The following is an 18140-nucleotide window of genomic DNA, read 5'->3' as shown; positions in this document are numbered from 1 at the left end:
GAACTAATAAACGAATTCAGTTAAGTTACAGGACACAAAATCAATGTACAAAAACCAGTTGCATTTTTTTTTAAGATTTTTTAAAAATTTATTTATTTGACAGAGAGAGATCACAAGTAGGCAGAGAGACGGGCAGAGAGAGAGAAGCAGGCTCCCTGCAGAGCAGAGAGCCCGATGTGGGGCTCGATCCCAGGACCCTGAGATCATGACCTGAGCCGAAGGCAGAAGCTTTAACCCACTGAGCCATCCAGGCGCCCCATCAGTTGCATTTTTTATACACTAACAACAAACTAACTGAAAAGGAAATAAAGAAAACAATGCCATTTACAATAGTATCAAACACTATAAAATACTTAGGAGTAATTTTATTGAAAGAGGTGAAAAATCTGTACACTGAAAACTGTGAGACAGAAGACCGAAACAAATAGAAAGATATCTGTGTTCATGAATTGGGGGAATTAATATTGTTAAAATGTTCCTATTCCTCAAATATATCTACAGATTCAATGTAATCCCTAGCAACGTTCCAATGGAATTTTTCACAGCAGTTAAAAAAAAAAAATCCTAAAATTCATATGAAACCACAAAAGACCCTGAATGGCTAAATCAATCCTAAGAAAGTACAGAGCAGGAGATACCACACTTCCTGATTTCAAACTATATTACAAAGCTACAACATAATCAAAACAGTATGGTACTGGCATAAAAACATTTGCACAGACCAATGGAACAGAATCAAGAGCCTAGAAATAAACTTATGCATATACAGTGAATGAATATTTGGCAAGAGAGCCAAAAATACTCAATGGAGAAAGGTTAGTCTCTCCAACAAATGGTGCTGGGAAAACAGATATTCAGGTAAAATAATGAAATTGGACCCCCTATCTTACACCACTTACAAAAGTTAACTTGAAATGGATTAAGGACTTAAATGTAAGATCTAAAACTGTTAAACTCCTACAAGAAAACATAGGGGAAAATCTTCTTGACTTTGGTCTTTGCAATGATTTTTTGTATGTGATACCAAAAACACAAACAACAAAAGCAAAAATAAATAAGTGGGACTACATCAAACTCAAAAGCTTCTGCACAGCAAAAGAAACAGTCAACAAAATAAAAAGGTTACCTACAGAATGAGAGAAAATATTTGCAAACCATATATCTGATAAGTCATCAATATCCAAAATATATAAGGAACTCACACAACTCAATAGCAAAAAACCCCAAATAACCCAATTTAAAAATGGGCAGAGGACCTGAATAGATAACTTTCCCAAAGAAGAGATATTATTGGCCAACAGATACATGAAAAGATAGTCAACATCACTAATTATCAGGGAAATGCAAATCAAAACCACAATGAGATATCACCTCACATCTATAAAAATTATTATTAAAAAAAGAGGTAACGTGTCAGCAGAATGTAGAGCAAAGGAAACCCTTGTGCTGGGGAGAATGTAAATTGGTGCAGTCATTCTGGAAAATAGTATGAAGTTCTTCAAAAAGATAAAGATAGAACTACCATACAATCCAGCAATCCCGTATTTGGGCTTATATCCATAGGAGGTGAAATTCCTATTTCAAAGACGTATCACCACTCCCATGTTCATTACAGCATTATTCACAATAGTCAAGTCAGGAACAATATAAATGCTGGTGTATGAATGGATAAAGAAAATATGGTATATGTATACAGTGGAATACAATTCAGCTATAAAAGAGAAGGAAATCTTGCCTTCTACAACAATATGGATGGAACTTGAAGGCATTATACTAAGTGAAATAAGTCCGACAGAGAAAGACAAATGCTATATGGAAAGACAAATATATATGGAATCTAAAAAAGCCAAACTCATTGAAATCGAGTGTAGAATGGTGGTTACCAAGAATGGGGGTGGTAGAAATGGGAAGACGTTGGTCAGAGGGTATAAACTTCTAGTTATAAGATGAATAATTTCTGAGGACATAATGTACAGCATGGTGACTATACTTAGCAATACTGTATTATATACTTGAGAGTTACTAATCCTAAGTGTTTTTACCACCACCACCATCACCATCACCAACAACAAATCCCCCCCCAAAAAACAGGTAATTATGTGAGGTAATAGAGGTGTTAACCTTATTGTGGTAATCATTTTACAATATACATATATATCAGATCATCACATTATACACCACAAATTTATATAATATTACATGTCAATTACATCACAATAAAGCTGGGAAAAAATGTGTGCACAAAAAGACTTATAGACAAATGTTCTCAAAATTTTTTTATAGTAGCAAAACCCACATAATTCACATGATGGTTAACAGGTGAACAAAAAACAAATTGTGTTATATTTATACAGTGGAATACTACTCAGTAATTAAAAGGAACAAACGGGCTGGTACATACCACGATGTAGATGAACATTTCTCCAAAGGAGATACACAAATGACCAATATGCAAATGAAAAGATACCTGACATCATTAGTCTTCAGATAAATATAAATTAAAAACATGAGATACTACTTCATACTCACTAGAATGCCTCTAATAAAAAGGACAGATGATATCAAATGTTGGTAAGAATGTGGAGAAGCTATAACCCATGCATTGCTGGTGGGAATGTAAAATGATGCAGCTACTTTGGAAAACAGGCAGTTCCTCACAAAGTTACATACAGAATTACCATATGACCCAGCATCCACCCTAGGTATACGCCCAAGAGAAATGAAAATGTATGTTCACACAAATATTTGAATGCAGATGTTCATTGTAGCACTACTCATAATAGCCAAAAAGAAGAAACAGCCCAGATGTCTGTCTACAGCGGACTGGATAAACAGATGTGGTACGCCTGCATGATGGAATATAACTTGGCCATAGAAAAGGAAAGAGGTATGCATCTGAAACATACTATGCATGGATGAACCTTGAAATCATTATTTTAAGTGAAGGAAACCAGACACAGAAGCCCACATATTGTAGGATTCCATCTATATGAAATGTCCAGAATAGGCAAATCCAAAGAGACAGAAAGTAAATTAGGGCTATGAGTGGGTGTGTGGGGAAAAAGTAGTAGGTAATTAGTAATTAGAGTTACTGCTAATAAGTATGGGGTATTTTGGAGGGCGGGGGGAGCTGGTGATGAAAATGTTCTAAAATTGATTGTGGTGATGGTTGCACAACTGTGTATGAATACACTAAAAACCACCAAATTGTACATTTCAAATAGGTGAATTTTGGGGCATCTGGCTGGCTCAGTCCATAGAGCAAGCAACTCTCAGTCTCAAGGTTGTGAGTTCAAACCCCATGTTGGGTATGGAGACTACTTTAAAATAATTTAAAAGTAGGGGTGCCTGGGTTGCTTAAGTTGGTTAAGTGTCTGATTCTTGGTTTTGGCTCATGTTGTAATCTCAGGGTCATGAGATGGAGCCCGGTATTAGGCTCCGCACTCAGCATGAAGTTTGCTTCAGATTCTCTCCCCGTCTGCCCCTCCCACTTGTGCTCTCTTGCCCTCTCAAAAATAAAGTTTTAAAAAACAGGTGAATTTTATGGGATTCAATTTTATCTCAAGCTATTATTTAAAAAAATTTTTAAAGATTTTATTCTTATTTATTTGACACAGAGAGAGAGAGAGAGCACACATGCACGATTACAAGCAGGAGGAGAAACAGAGGGAAAGGGAGAGGCAGGCTCCCTGTTGAGCAGGGAGCCCAATATGGGACTGGATCCCAGGATCCTGGGATCATGACCTGAGCCAAAGGCAGACGCTTAACTGACTGAGCCACCCAGGCGCTCCTAAATTTTTTTTTTTTAAAGAACCATGTATACAATCCTTTTCTGTGAGTTTTCTGTTCATTTCCTTCATTAAATTTTCTACAGAATTTTTAGTATTTTTCCTTCATTCATTTATTTGAAAGAGAGAAAGCAAGAGAAAGAGAAAGAGAGAGAGAAAGCATGAGCAGGGAAGAGGGGCAGAGGAAGAGGGAGAAGCAGACTCCAAACTGAGCAGGGAGCCAGACTCAGGACTCAATCCCACATGTCCTGAGCGGAAAGCATTTGCTTAACCAACTGAGCCAAATGGGCACCTGAATTTTTAGTATTTCTATAACTGATTTTTAGGAACTCTGTATGTAAGGAAATTAGTCTTTCATCTGTAATATAAGCTGCAAATACCTCTCCCTGTTTGTTGTTAATCTTTGGTTCTTACATAAAGGGTTTGTTGTTGTTGTTGTTTTTTGTCATACAGATTTTTCATCCTTTTTTATCTAATGAAATACATCAATAGTTTCTTTTATGACTTCCAGGTTTTTTGTCATTCATATTTAGAAAGGCTTTTCTCTCTGTGAGATTATAAAAACATTTTCCTGTGGTTTCTTTGAGTGTATTTATGGTTTCAATTTTTACATTGAATTTTTTGATCCATCTGGAATTTATTTTCATATAAGGTGTGAGGAAGGAATCCAACTTTTCAAAAGATGGCTACTACTGGTGCTCATTGATTTAAAGCACCCTCCCTCCTCCAACATAAGTTAGTACCATTTCACATTTGGGTCAATTTGGGGGCTTCTCCATTCTGGTCCATTGATCTTTACTTATCTCTTCATGTGCCAGTAATGAATGTTTGTACAGAAGAGTGATGAAGAACATGTATATTGGAGCCAGCTTTCTGAGTTTAAATTCAACCTCTGAGACTTGCTGGCTCTGTGAGTTTGAGCAAGGTCATCCTAATGGGCTGTTGTGAGGATTAAATGAATTATTTCATCTAAAGAGCTTAGAACAGTACTTAGGACACAGTGTTTTGTGTTAGCTATTTTATTAATAAAATTTTATGGCCTTATAATAGATTCTAAATCTGGAGCTAGTGCTCCATTATTTCTTTTTTTTCTCAGGATATTCCTGGTTATTCTAGTCTACTTGGTTTTTCTGTATAATCTTTACAATCAGCTTGTCTTAACAAAATAAGCAAACAAGCAAAATAAAATCCTGTTTTTACTGAGATCATGCTAATTATAGATTAAATTAGGAGCACTGACAGCTTTATGATTTTCAAGTCTTCCTTTCCAAGAACACAGTATGCCTTTCCATATGCCCAAGTCTTCTTTCAGGTTTTACGGTACTGTTTTAAAGCCTTCATATAGTTCTGGATATTCTTGTTGGGTTTATTGCTAGGTATTTTATCTTCTCTTACTATTATAAAAAGGGAATTTTCTTCATATCTGAATATATACAGACTATTTTTATTTTTATAAGGATTTTCATTTATTTATTTGTCAGAGAGAGAGAGAGAAAATGAGCATACAAGCAGCGGGAGAGGCAGGCAGATGGAGAAGCAGGCTCCCTGCTGAGCAAGGAGTACATCTCGGGACTCAATCCCAAGACCCTGGGATCATGACCCAAGTGGAAGGAAGATGCTTAACCAATTGAGCCACCCGTGGGGGGGGGTTCCCAAGGCTATTATTTAGTTTTTTTTTAAGATTTTATTTATTTATTTGTTAGAGAGAGAGAGAGAGCTCGAGCACAGGCAGACAGAGTGGCAGGCAGAGGCAGAGGGAGAAGCAGGTTCCCTGCCCAGCAAGGAGCCTGATGTGGGACATCCCAGGACACTGGGATCATGACCTGAGCCGAAGGGAGCTGCTTAACCCACTGAGCCACCCAGGCGTCCTGTAAGGCTATTATTTTTAAATAAATCACTGGGGGCACCTGGGTGGCTCAGATGGTTGTCTGCCCTCGGCTCAGGTCTTGATCTCAGGGTCCTGAGATAGAGTCCCCATCGGTTCCCCCGCTCAGTGGGGAGCCTGCTTCTCCCTCTCCCTCTGCTGCTCCCCCTGCTTATACTCTCTCACTCTCTGTCAAATAAATAAATAAATAAAATCTTTAAAAATAAATAAATAAATAAATGGTGTTAGTATATTTTGTCTAATTGCCTTGCTGAAGTTTCATACTCTTTATAATAGATTCAACTTACCTGGGGCTTTCCAGGTTAAGTACTCATGTCACCTGAAAATGATGTAATTTTCCTTTTCCTTTAAAATTTTTATCTCTTATATCTTTTTCCTGCCTAATAGTATTGACTGAAATCTACAGAAAAATGTAAATAACAGTAGGAAACAGTAAAGGGTAAAACTATTTTTATAATTATATCTAGAACTCATAGCTCATATTTCCTCCTTCTGAAATGAAGATAACATGAAGGTAAATAAAAGATTTAAAATTTTGGGGCGCCTGGGTGGCTCAGTGGGTTAAAGCCTCTGCTTTCGGCTCAGGTCATGATCCCAGGGTCCTGGGATCGAGCCCCACATCGGGCTCTCTGCTCAGCAGGGAGCCTGCTTCCACTTCTCTCTCTGCCTGCCTCTCTGCCTACTTGTGATCTCTCTCTGTCAAATAAATAAATAAAATATTTAAAAAAAAAAAAGATTTAAAATTTTAAGGAAGAAAAAAAGAAAATGAGATTTAATTATGAATTTTAAATGTAAGAATTTTAGAAAAAGCTCCTTTTTTTAAAAAACAAAAGGGTTATACAAATATAATTCAGCATAATCTATATTGTGTAAAAACACCCATGAATAAAAAAAAAAAAATTAGACCAAGGAGAGAGAGGCCCCAGGAGAAAGCAACTTGCTGACACCTTGAGTTAGACTTCTAGCTGGAGACTGTGAGAAAATAAATTTCTGTTGTTTAAGCTAAAAAACCCCACCAAAAACAAAAACCAAAACCCCAAAACAAACAAACAAAAAACCCACTAGGAATAATAGCAAGTATATAAATGCTGAGTGTTGTCAGTAGTGGGTTTGGAGGTGATTATTTTTCTGCTTCATTACACCTTTCCATACTACTAAATTTCTACAATAAGCAAGTATTTCTTTAATGATCAGAAAAACATAAACAGAAAAAAAAAGAATTAATCATGTGTGCTGCTTTTTGGCTGAATGTGACTTTGAGCTTACGTCTTGACATTTGAAATCCCTATCACCATGTTCTCCTAACTCAGTCCAGTTTTGTGATCTACATCAAAAATGCTTTATCTGTATCTTCCATCTGGCTAAGGTAGTCTGTGGTCTAATCCCATGATGATGTCACTTCTCTTCTCCTCTTCTTTTATCTGAATCCAGATGTCCTCCACCATGCTCCCACCCTCAGATTTGTGACTAGATATACATGCAGCTATAGATCTTTTTGATACCAAACTGCTTTGCTTCTCAAGCCTCTTAAATATATTTCTTTTTCTTTGCCCATGATTCTTCCCGTAAGACCTCTGAATGACCCACAGATGGAAGTATCCCACAGGCAAATCTGCTCTTTGGTACTCCTGAGCATTAACTCTCCTTGAGCAAGCATTGTTCTCAAGTTTTTGAACCCTGGGATGTCTCCTAAGACACTCCAAGGAACCCCTCTCCAGCCAAGATGATGACTAACACAACTTTTGGAGATACAGAATTCTTGGAGGATGTTCAGGAACCATCTTGTTTGGCTTTATTACAAATCCATACTATCTAACCTCAACTGGACGCTCATGGCTACTGGGTAATCCTTTTAGTCATCTCCTTCTGACTTTGTATTGCATTCCCTACAACAGCTGCCCCAGACATTTTCCATTCTCAAATTTCCAAACTAACCCTTAGCCCCAACTCCCAACTCTAAGTTGATAAATGATTTTACTGAGAAGACCAGAGTCATCTGATTTTTTTAGTGCTTCAATTTCCTTCCCCCATGCCTTAATATTTCTTTTTGTCTTCAGTTAATCCTCACCTCCTTCTTTCCTCTCTGAGAGAAAGAATCTTTCCTATTTCTTACTAAGATTAATCTCTCCACCTGCGCTCCTGAATCCTTGTTCTTTCAATTTCTCTGCGACCTTGCTCTATCAATTATCCCCTTACATTTGCATCTTTAATCTTGCCTTTTCCATTAACTCCTTGCTATCTACCTGCACATGTTTAAGTGATCCCTTAATCTAAAAAATCTTTCAGAGACTACTCGCTACAGCTTTCTTCTCCTTTCATTCTTCAAAGCCACATTTCTCAGAAGGGTGTGCTATAGTCAGTATCCCCCTCTTTCTCATCACACCTATCCATTCACTCAATAATCCTTTCAGTGTCGCTTCCATCATTCAACTGAACTATTCTCTTGGAATTTATGAATGATCACTCAATAAACGTAGTAGATTCGAAGGATCTTTTCTTAGTTCTCCACCTGTGACAACTGATACTATTGCCCATCTTTTCCTCGGAACTCTCCTCCTTGGTTTCTGTACGGTCATACTTTCCCACTTCTTTTCATACATTCTGATGTTTCTTCCCTGATTCTTCTTCCTCCCCCCCCCCCTTTTTTAAAGATTTCATCTATTTATTTGACAGAGAGAGAAAGAGAGAACACAAACAAGGGGAGTAGCAGGCAGAGGGAGAGGGACAGAAGCAGGCTCTCCGCTGAGCAGACAGCCTGATGAGGGGATTGATCCCAGGACCTTGGGATCATGACCTGAGCCAAAGGCAGACACTTAGCCAATTGAACCACTCAGGCGCCCCAAAATAAATTCTGGAGGTCACTTTAGATAGCTTTTCAATTTATTGAGCAATGCCAATTTAGTTAGAAATTAATTCTCAGCATTTCATGTTTCTTCTTTTTTTTAAAGATTTTAAAAATTTCTTTATTTGAGAGAGAGAGAGCAAGCATATGAGCGGGGGGTGGAAGGGGTGGTGGGGAATGGCAGCAGCAAGCTCCCCACTGAACAGGGAGCCTGATGCAGGGCTCAGTCCAGGAACCCAGAGATCATGGCCTGAACCAAAGGCAGATGCTTAACCAACTAAGCCACCCATGTGCCCCTCTCACCCTTTAAATAAAAGGATCTCCCAAAGTTCTACCCTTATCCCCCCTCTCACTACACATTCATTCCTCAGTGATCCCATCCATTCACATGATTTAACTATGGACCATATTTCCTCTTCCAGTCTCTGTATCTTGAATCCCTGCTGACAAAAGCATTTGAAAGGTGTGCTGTCTTTGCAAACTCCAAAGTTGACTCTAAATCAAACTACAGCAATAACACTTTTAACTAACTCCACTTAAAAAATTCAGCTAGTCTTCTGTTTCTCACTTTTCCTTTTTAAATAACATGTTTATACTGCTCATTTTTGATTTTTAAGTTTTAGACATTATTTTCGGACGCTTAATTGAAGATGACAAATTGCCTTTTTTACCACCTACACATACTTCCCATCTTCCAATCACTCTACTATATAGAACCAACTTTAGCTTAAAATATTCAGTACTTCTATTTTTATGCTCTATAAATATTATTCATAACCAAGCTGCAAGGTATATTATTAGTACAATTATCCCTTCTTAACTTTTCATTTTTCTTGGAATAATTGCCACTTTCTTGGCTTGGTTTGCTTAGAGTTTCTAAGTATTAAACATGATTTCTTTTTTTAATTAAAGATTTTATTTTTCAAGTAATCTCTACACCCAAGGCAGGACTCACATTCATAACCTTGAGATCAAGAGTTGCATGCTCCACTGACTGAGCCAGCCAGGCGCCCCTAATCATTGTTTCTTTAACTGAAGCATTCACATCTAACTCTCCAACTGAATGTAATCTAACACAACTGGGTTTTTAAAATTTTTTAATTATTTTTTTAATTTTTTATAAACATATATTTTTATCCCCAGGGGTACAGGTCTGTGAATCACCAGGTTTACACACTTCACAGCACTCACCATAGCACATACCCTCCGCAATGTCCATAATCCCACCCCCCCTCCCAACTTCCCTCCCCCCATCAACCCTCAGTTTGTTTTGTGAGATTAAGAGTCACTTACGGTTTGTCTCCCTCCCAAACACAACTGGTTTTTAAGAAATATTTATTTATTTGAGAGAGGGAGAGCAACAGGAAGGGGTGGAGAGAGAAGAGAATCTTAAGCAGACTCTATGCTTACTGCAGAGCCCTACTTGGGGCTCAGTCTCATGACACTGAGATCATGACCTGAGCTAAAACCAGGAGTCAGATGTTTAACTGCCTGGGGCACCCAGATTCCCCTGATACAGTAGTTTTAGCAGTTCTGTTTTTATATTCTTATATACATTCCTCTAGAAGTTTTCTGCTGCTCCAGTTTGAACTGGTTGTTTTCTAGCTCTTCTGCACAAATGGTGGTCTGGGTCTATCCTTCATTATCATCTTAAGACTTCTCTTAGACTTTCTCCTGTGTTGTTGGATCCCTTGTTTCTAGATCCCATAATTTCCCACCTTTTTAGGTTTATTTCCATTTTTTGAGAAAACACAACCTCTAGGAGTTTCATGAGAAAAGCTATATGGGAGTTAATATTTATAAGCTCTTGCCTATCTAAAAATCTACATTCTGTCTTATAGTTGATTTATAATTTGGCTTGGCACAGAATTTGAGGTCAGAAATAATCTTCCCCTAGAATTCTGAAAGTGTTTTCTATTGTTTTTTTAGCTTCCAGAATTGCTGTTGGGAAGCATGATGGCATTTTAATTCTTCTGTTTTCTTTCTTCAATGTTATACTCCAGGACTGGGCCTCTACATTTTTTGCATGATTTCTCTTACTTTCCAGTTTTGGGCCTGTTTTGGGCAATATCATCAACTTAACTTTTCAGCCCTTCTATTGGATTTTTTTCTTTTTCATTTCTTTTTAGAGGTGGGGAGGGGCAGAGGGAGAGAGAGAATCCCAAGCAAGCTCCACACCCAGCACAGAACCCCACATGAGGCTCCATCTCACAACCCCCAGATCATGACCTGAGCCAAAGGCAAGAGTCAGACGTTTAACTGACTGAGCCACCCAGGTGCCCCTGAATTTTTATTTCTGGTATTCCAATTTCTAAGAACCCTTTCCTGTTCTTTTTTTTTTTTTTTTTTAATAGCAGGGTAATCTTTTTTTCTTTTTTTAAAAATTAACATATAATGTATTATTTGTTTCGGGGTACAGGTCTGTGATTCATCAGTCTTACACAATTCACAGCGCTCACCATAGCACATACCCTGCCCAGTGTCCATCATGAATCACCCCATCCCTCCTACCCACTTCCATTCCAGCAATCCTCAGTTTGTTTCCTGAGATTAAGAGTCTCTTATGGTTTGTCTCCCTCCCTGGTTTTGTACCATTTCACTTTTTCCTCTCTTTCCCCATGAACCTCTGCCTTGTTTCTCAAATTCCACATATCAGTGAGATCATACGATAATTGTCTTTCTCGAACTGACTTATTTCACTTAGCATAATACCCTCTAGTTCCATCCACGTCTTTGCAAGTGGCAAGATTTCATTTTTTGAAGGCTGCATAATATTCCTCTGTGTGTGTGTGTGTGTGTGTGTGTGTGTGTGTCTGTGTATACACCACATCTTCTTATCCATTCATCTGCCGATGGACATCTAGGCTCTTTTCCCAGTTTGGCTATTGCGGACATTGCTTATAGCAGGCTGGTCTATTTAATGGGTCCAGTATCTTCTCTTTTTAACTCCTGAGATTATTAATAACAGCTTTCTTGAAGTTTTCTTTTCCTTGTATTGTCACTACGTCTGAGTTTCCTCCTCCTCTGCCCTGTCAGTTTTGTTTTGGCTTCTGACTATCATGTTTGAGACTTCCTCCACATGACTGGCGATCCTTGCGTATGTTCATCCATATTTAGAGTGAGATATTAAAAAGCTCATTAACTGAATGGATGGAGCTTATTAACATTGATCTTTGTACAGTGAATATGAGATCTGGTCATTTCACAGTGGAACTCCTAAACATCATATTCGTAGGGGTTACTTTAGTTTCTCCAGAAAATATTCCAGACTTATGTCTGGAGGGGATCCACTTGGCAGCCAGCATTCTGAGAGCTAAGCAAAGGAAGGGAACAGGATATCAATATTTGGCGTACAGACACTGTCTTAATCTTCTTGTTTTCATTAGACCTCCTCACCTCTGCTCTGAGTATCTCATTCCTGAGTTGAGAGTTCCTCCAGTTTAGTTTCTCCAAACTTCTACTGGATTCAGAAGGGCAATGACCCTGATGCTTGATGAAGGGGAGAGGACCTAGGGATCTAACTGCTTCTTATAAAGACTTTCAACAGATCTTCCTGTTTTCAGCTTTCCTCACACCCCTAATTTCAGAGTAATCGTCGTTTCCAGTTCCTGACCCCTGGACCTCTGTGACACAGACAGACACCTTTCCCATTGCTTCTTGGCCTTTTGGCTAAGATCAAGTGCAGACACCTTTCCTTTTTGTAGGTAGTCATCAGCTTTCTCTGCTAAATCTGTTCCTACTTAACCATCTGCTGTTCAGCTTCTAAAATTTAGTTGACACCTGTCTGTTAATGTAATCTCTTCTCTTGTTCTGTTTTTCCTTTTGGCTTTCTAGCCTTTCCCCCCTATAGTATAATTTTAGTGTGTTGTACAGAGAGAGCAAATAAACATGCATACTTGCCCTGACACTTTCTACTAGTGATCTGTAACTGTTTACTTACATGTCCATTTTCTCTCCAATTAGACTATGAACTCCTTAATAAGAGAATTATATCCTCCTTATCCTTTTAGCTCCAGCACCTAGAGTAATAACCTAGCACAGAGAGCACATTCAACAAATACTGCTGAGTGAATGAAAAAATGAATGAATGAGTTCTCTGCATACCTTTCATTACCTAGCACGGTGCTTTGTACACTAAAAACATTTAATAAAAACATGAATTCAGAAAGGAAAGCCTCATGATTAACATTTTGTTTTTAGAATTTCAAATATATGGTTCTCAGAAAAACTTGTTTGCATGATAAATGCAGTTTACATAGCTACAGTATTTAGGGTATATACTACAAATTCAATGTAATCATGCTAACCAAGTAACTGCTGAAGGGAATCCTAACTTCATGGTTTGGAAGTCTCAATTTTAATGTACTTTTCAAAAATAAACTTTTGGTTTTGTTTAGGCCCCACCCTTCATGTCCTACTTTTTAATTTTTTTTAATAGAAGAAGAAAGGGATAGGAATATATTAATCACAAATTAAAAGACCATACAAAAGCCACTGGCTGAACTGAGAACAAGCTTCTGGACAGAGATGAGAGAATTACAGAGCACTCGTACTGAAGTCTTCCATCTTCAATACACTAACATAATGAAATGCAGCCATATTGTTATGTCACTTTAGGTCAATATTCAGAATAATTATATTTACTTTACTAGGATCTGCTTCTTAAAATGCTCAAGTATAGGGCACCTGGGTGGCTCAGTCCGTTGGGCATCTGACTTTGATTTCGGCTCAGATCATGGTCTCAGGGTCGTAAGATGGAGTTCTGTGTTCTGAGCTCAGTGGGGCGTCTGCTGGGGATTCTCCCTCTCCCTTAGTCCTTTCCTCTGTTTGTGTGTGTGCTCTCTCTCTCAAATAAATACATAAATCTTTAAAAATAAAATAAAATGCTCAGTATGCTAAAGTATAGTTTGCATTAGATCCCCTAAGACAGCTTAGGGAATAAGATTGGTAAGAGAGCAAATTTCTCTACCACAAGTCCTATTTGCTTATTACTCTAGATAAGCTGGTTTCCTCACTGTCCTTTCAAATTATCATCATCGCTTCAGTGCTCATGCTGCTTAAAACGCCCTCTTCCCTCCTCCTAGTCAAATCCGGCCGTCTTTCAAGGTCCAACCTGAGCCTCTTCTTTTCAATAGAAGCTTCCATGTGACATCCTCTTCCTGGTGACCTGTGGCACTTCCTTGAACCACATGTCCTGACACCTGGTTACACTCTATACTGCTCTTGAGTTATCTTCCCAATTAGATTGTATGCATCTTGACAGCAAGGCCACAGCCTTCTTTTCTAGATAACTCCTAATACTACTTTGGACACACAGCAGATACTCAAAGAAAATTTCTTTTCTTTTTTTTTTTTTTTAAGATTTTATTTTTTTATTTGAGAGAGAGCATGAGTGAGTAAGAGAGCATGAGCAGGAGGAGGGGCAGAGAGAGAGGGAGAAGCAGGGAGCCTGACATGGGGCTGGATCCCAGGACCCTCAGATCATGACCTGAGATGAAGTGAGATGCTTAACCCACTGAGCTACCCAGGTAGCTCCAAATTTTCTTTTTTTCCAAAATAAAAATAGCTTCATTTTTATTGTGATTGTGAAAGGCTGCATGATCACTATAAAAAAAACAAAACAAAACAAAACAAAACACAACGACCTTGAACAATAGAGAAAAGTGTGAAGAAAAAAGTAATCATGCCAGTACTGACAGAAAACCACTAATAACATCTTGGTAAACCTTTTTACAAACATTTTGGTATGCATATAAACATGCACAGACATAAGATATATATAATCATATATAAATGGTCATTACACCATTCTGCTGTTCTGCAACTTAAGACAATAAATGTCAATTTTTCAGTGTTACTTTCTTGTCCGTCATTGCCTCCTGAATTTAATTTTATTTTAAAAGTAGAAATGTGGGAGTGCCTGGGTGGCTCAGTCGGTTGAGCATCTGCCTTTGACCCAGGTCATGATCCTACGTCCTGGGATCGAGGCCCACATCAGGCTTTCTGCTCAGCAGGGATCCTGCTTCTCCCTTTCCCTCTGCCTGCTGCTCTGCCTGCCTGTGCTCTGTCAAAGTAAATAAAATCTTTTAAAAAATAAGCCACATATGCACACACATATACACAGACTTTAAAAAATAAATTTAAAAAAGGTAGAAATGTGTTTCTAAGGAATTATCAGCCAATTAGCATGACAAATAAAGTTGTAAGCACCAGAACTCTATCTTTTTTCAGGCTCCTAATTCTTTTGTCATCAGATCCACTGTGATCATAATGTGACTAAATGCATCTGTTTGTTCCTATTTGAAGATCTCGGTCACCTGGTAAATGCCTTCAGGGACTACCCATTAATCTTTGTATGTTTTGTTACACATCTTTCCTGAGGTCTCCTTTGGCTTGGACATTCTTACATTCCTCCCGCAAGTGATGGCGGTCGTGATAAATACTTTCCGGTATCAGTTTCGTCCCACTTGCCTGGCCTCTTAGCACTGAAAGACTTTTAAATGCCAGTGGTGATGGCAGAAGTTATTTTATAATTTGTTCATGTAAAATCCATTAATACTGGGTTTTTGAGAGAGAATAACTTAAAACTCTGAAGGTCCTTAAATGGTTCCTGTGTATCTAGAAAAACAGCGCGCAACCCATGAAGTTCCTTCTCATCCATGCCAGATGAGAATTTCCAGAACTGTTTTTTAAATCAGGGCAAGGAGAAAAGAACAGGGCAGGGAATCCTTGGCTGCAAGAGCTGGCTTCAAAGAATTCAGCGCGCAACGAGCAGCGGCCAAGTGGGCGCGACTAACTGCACCCTTGCACCAAAGCCAGAGAACAGAGATGAAGGGTGAGGAAATAAAGGAGATTTCTTGAAGCGACTTCCCAGGAGGAATCTCCGAGTGGCCACACCCAGTCCCTTCATCTCGGTAAATAAGTCAGCAAAACTGCACATGGGCTGAGCGGCGCCCCTGCAGGAACCTCTCCCACAGAGTGGGGATTTCTTCCTCACTGCTGCTACTTGCAACTTCCCAGCCCCACGCTTGCCTGCAGGGGAAGTGTGTGCTCTCCCCAAGTCGTGGCGTGTTTATCAGATGAACAAACAAACAGCAAATAGCTTTTGGAGGGTTTTCCCTGTTTCCTGGCAGCTGAAGGACGGCAGCTGTCGTACGGTTAAACTGGGGATTTGGCCTTTTTAATATAGTTTTAAGAAGTTTGTAGTAGAAACCTCCTTTCTGTCCCTATCTGATGGTTAAATTGGAATTTGAACTGTTCCTTCCAAGACACACAGATCTTATTGGAAAGGGGCTGTAAATAAGCATGGCCCATGCGATCATCCGGGAGGCATTCACGAATTTTTCACCCATCATTTAGAACACCAAAACAAGCTAAGGCACTGAATGAGGATTCAGAGATAAAATGTGCTGTCTCTGCCATCAAGGGAGTTAACGATGATACTTATCACAATGACACAAGCAGCTGGCATCGATGGAGTGGTTACTATGTGCCAAGATTACTAACTGCTTTCATCTGTTATCTCACTGCGTTTTCACAACTTTGAAGTTGTATACTCCCCATTTTACAGATGAGAAGACTGAGGCCTGGAAAATGTAGTTTTATTAGATACAACACAGCTCTATCTAATAAAAAGTCCACCTGAACCTTGGGCCCCTTAAGTCTTAAAAAGCCTTTCTCTTCACTGCTTCACATGAAGCTTGAAACTCTAAATTTATAACCTACATAGGGATGTAAGAAAGAAAAAGCCCCTTTTTCTTAACTCCACGTGACATCTTAGGAGAGTCTACATTTGCCAGTAGCCACATGTAAGATATGATAGAATAAGTGCCATAAGAGTGGATAAAGTGCCACTTTTTTTTTTAATATTTTATTTATTCATTGGACAGACAGAGATCACAAGTAGGCAGAGAAGCAGGCAGAGAGAGAAGGAAGCAGGCTCCCCGCTGAGCAGAGAGCCCGATGTGGGGCTCAATCCCAGGACCCTGGGATCATGACCTGAGCCGAAAGCAGAGGCTTTAACCCACTGATGCCCCTAAAGTGCCACTTTTGAATGGAGTTGGGGAGGGCAAGGAGGAGAGAATGTGATAATTACAAGGACTTTTAGACGTGTTACTTTGAGCCAGGTCTACCTGAGAACGGGCAGACATGCAAGAAAGTTCTACACAGAAAAGCAAAACAAAGGTGTACAAAGGGAAAAGCATAGGAGCATTTGGGGGAATGGAGTGTCTTTGTGTGGTTAGGCTACGAGTAGGAGAGTAGCGGTTGGAAAGGCCAAGGTTAGATCATGAGCGGCCTACAATAAGGTAATGGAGTTCCTATTTCCTTAGTAGGCAATACAGAGCCATGGACGTTCTAAGCGGGGGTGGACAAGCCCAGAGCTGTGCTTTAGAGAATTACATTTATAAAAGATTTTGCAGGAAGTAGTTCTCAAGCTTCAGTGGTTATCAGGATCAACTGCAGAGCTTTTAAAATACGTGTGCCCCACAAAAAGTTCCAGAACCACAAGAATGCTCATAAACTGCACTTAAATGTGGAGAATGATACAGTCACTTTGGGAACCTGGGAAGGAACATGTGCTAATGCTGAAAACACACATTCCCCACTCCTAAGTACACACCTAACAGAAATCTATGCACCAAGAAACAAAGAAAAGTATGCTTATAGCAACATTGTTTGTACCAGCCCCAAATTGAAAACGATCCAAATGCCACCCACTGTAGGGTGGATAAACTGTGGTTTACATATAAAATGGAATTCTGTATAACAACAGAAAGGAACTGTAGCTAAGCCCAACAACAAATGAGAACTATAACACTGAGCAGAAGAAGCCAGACACAGAAGAGTACATATGCTCTATGAATCTAGCAATGGAAAGTTCAAAATCAGGCACATAAAGGTTATGGTGATATAAGTGAGACTAATGATACCCTCGAGGGGATTAATGACTAGACGGGGGCCTGGGAGAGGCGTCTGCCATGCTGGAGATATTCTCTATCTTTATCTGGATGAATATTATAGGAGTATGTTTATTTTGTAGAAATCCATTGTACTGTATGTTTATTGCCTTGCACGTTTCTCTACATATGTTATACTGCAAAACATTTTTTTTACTTTAAACTTTTCAAAAAAAAAAAAAATAGCATAGGCCCCAGCCCAAAAGATTCTGATTAAATCAGTCTGGGACAGGGCCTCAGCATCACTGTATTTTTTTTAAACTTCCCTAAGTGAACTTGATATGCAGCTAGGGTTGAAAACCACTGATGTAGAGCAAGGACTGGAGCAAAGAAAAAAAAAGTTCAAAAGTTATTCAATGTTTCCCACACTTGAGAGATAATAAGAATCACCTGAAATGCTTGCAAAAAAGAAAAGAAAAGAAAAGAAAATCCCAAGCCCCTCCCCTGCTGACTGATTTAGTAAATTGGGAGATGGACTCAAGGAATCTGTCTTTTTGACAATCTCTCTGGTGCTGGGTTAATTAGGACAAACTCTCCGATGATCGTTTGAAATTAGGGTCAGGTGGTGGCAGTGGGAATGAAGAGCAGGTTATGCCAAGCAACATAAAACTGGAAAAGATTAAATTTTCAACACTACTTAGACTTTCTTTTATATATTGCCAGCTTAA

The 18140-nt window shown here is 38.9% G+C and overlaps 1 protein-coding gene across 4 annotated transcripts in view; it reads right to left on the bottom strand.

Annotated features, from left to right (window-relative positions):
- LOC132008232 (centriolar satellite-associated tubulin polyglutamylase complex regulator 1) overlaps nt 1–18140 on the bottom strand; it is a 187921-nt gene that overhangs the window by 73159 nt on the left and 96622 nt on the right. The window lies entirely within an intron of this gene.

The sequence above is a fragment of the Mustela nigripes genome, unplaced genomic scaffold (assembly GCF_022355385.1).
Source record: "Mustela nigripes isolate SB6536 unplaced genomic scaffold, MUSNIG.SB6536 HiC_scaffold_76, whole genome shotgun sequence".
In the NCBI taxonomy this organism is placed as follows: domain Eukaryota; kingdom Metazoa; phylum Chordata; class Mammalia; order Carnivora; family Mustelidae; genus Mustela; species Mustela nigripes.
This window is presented reverse-complemented; position numbering and strand designations above follow the sequence as displayed.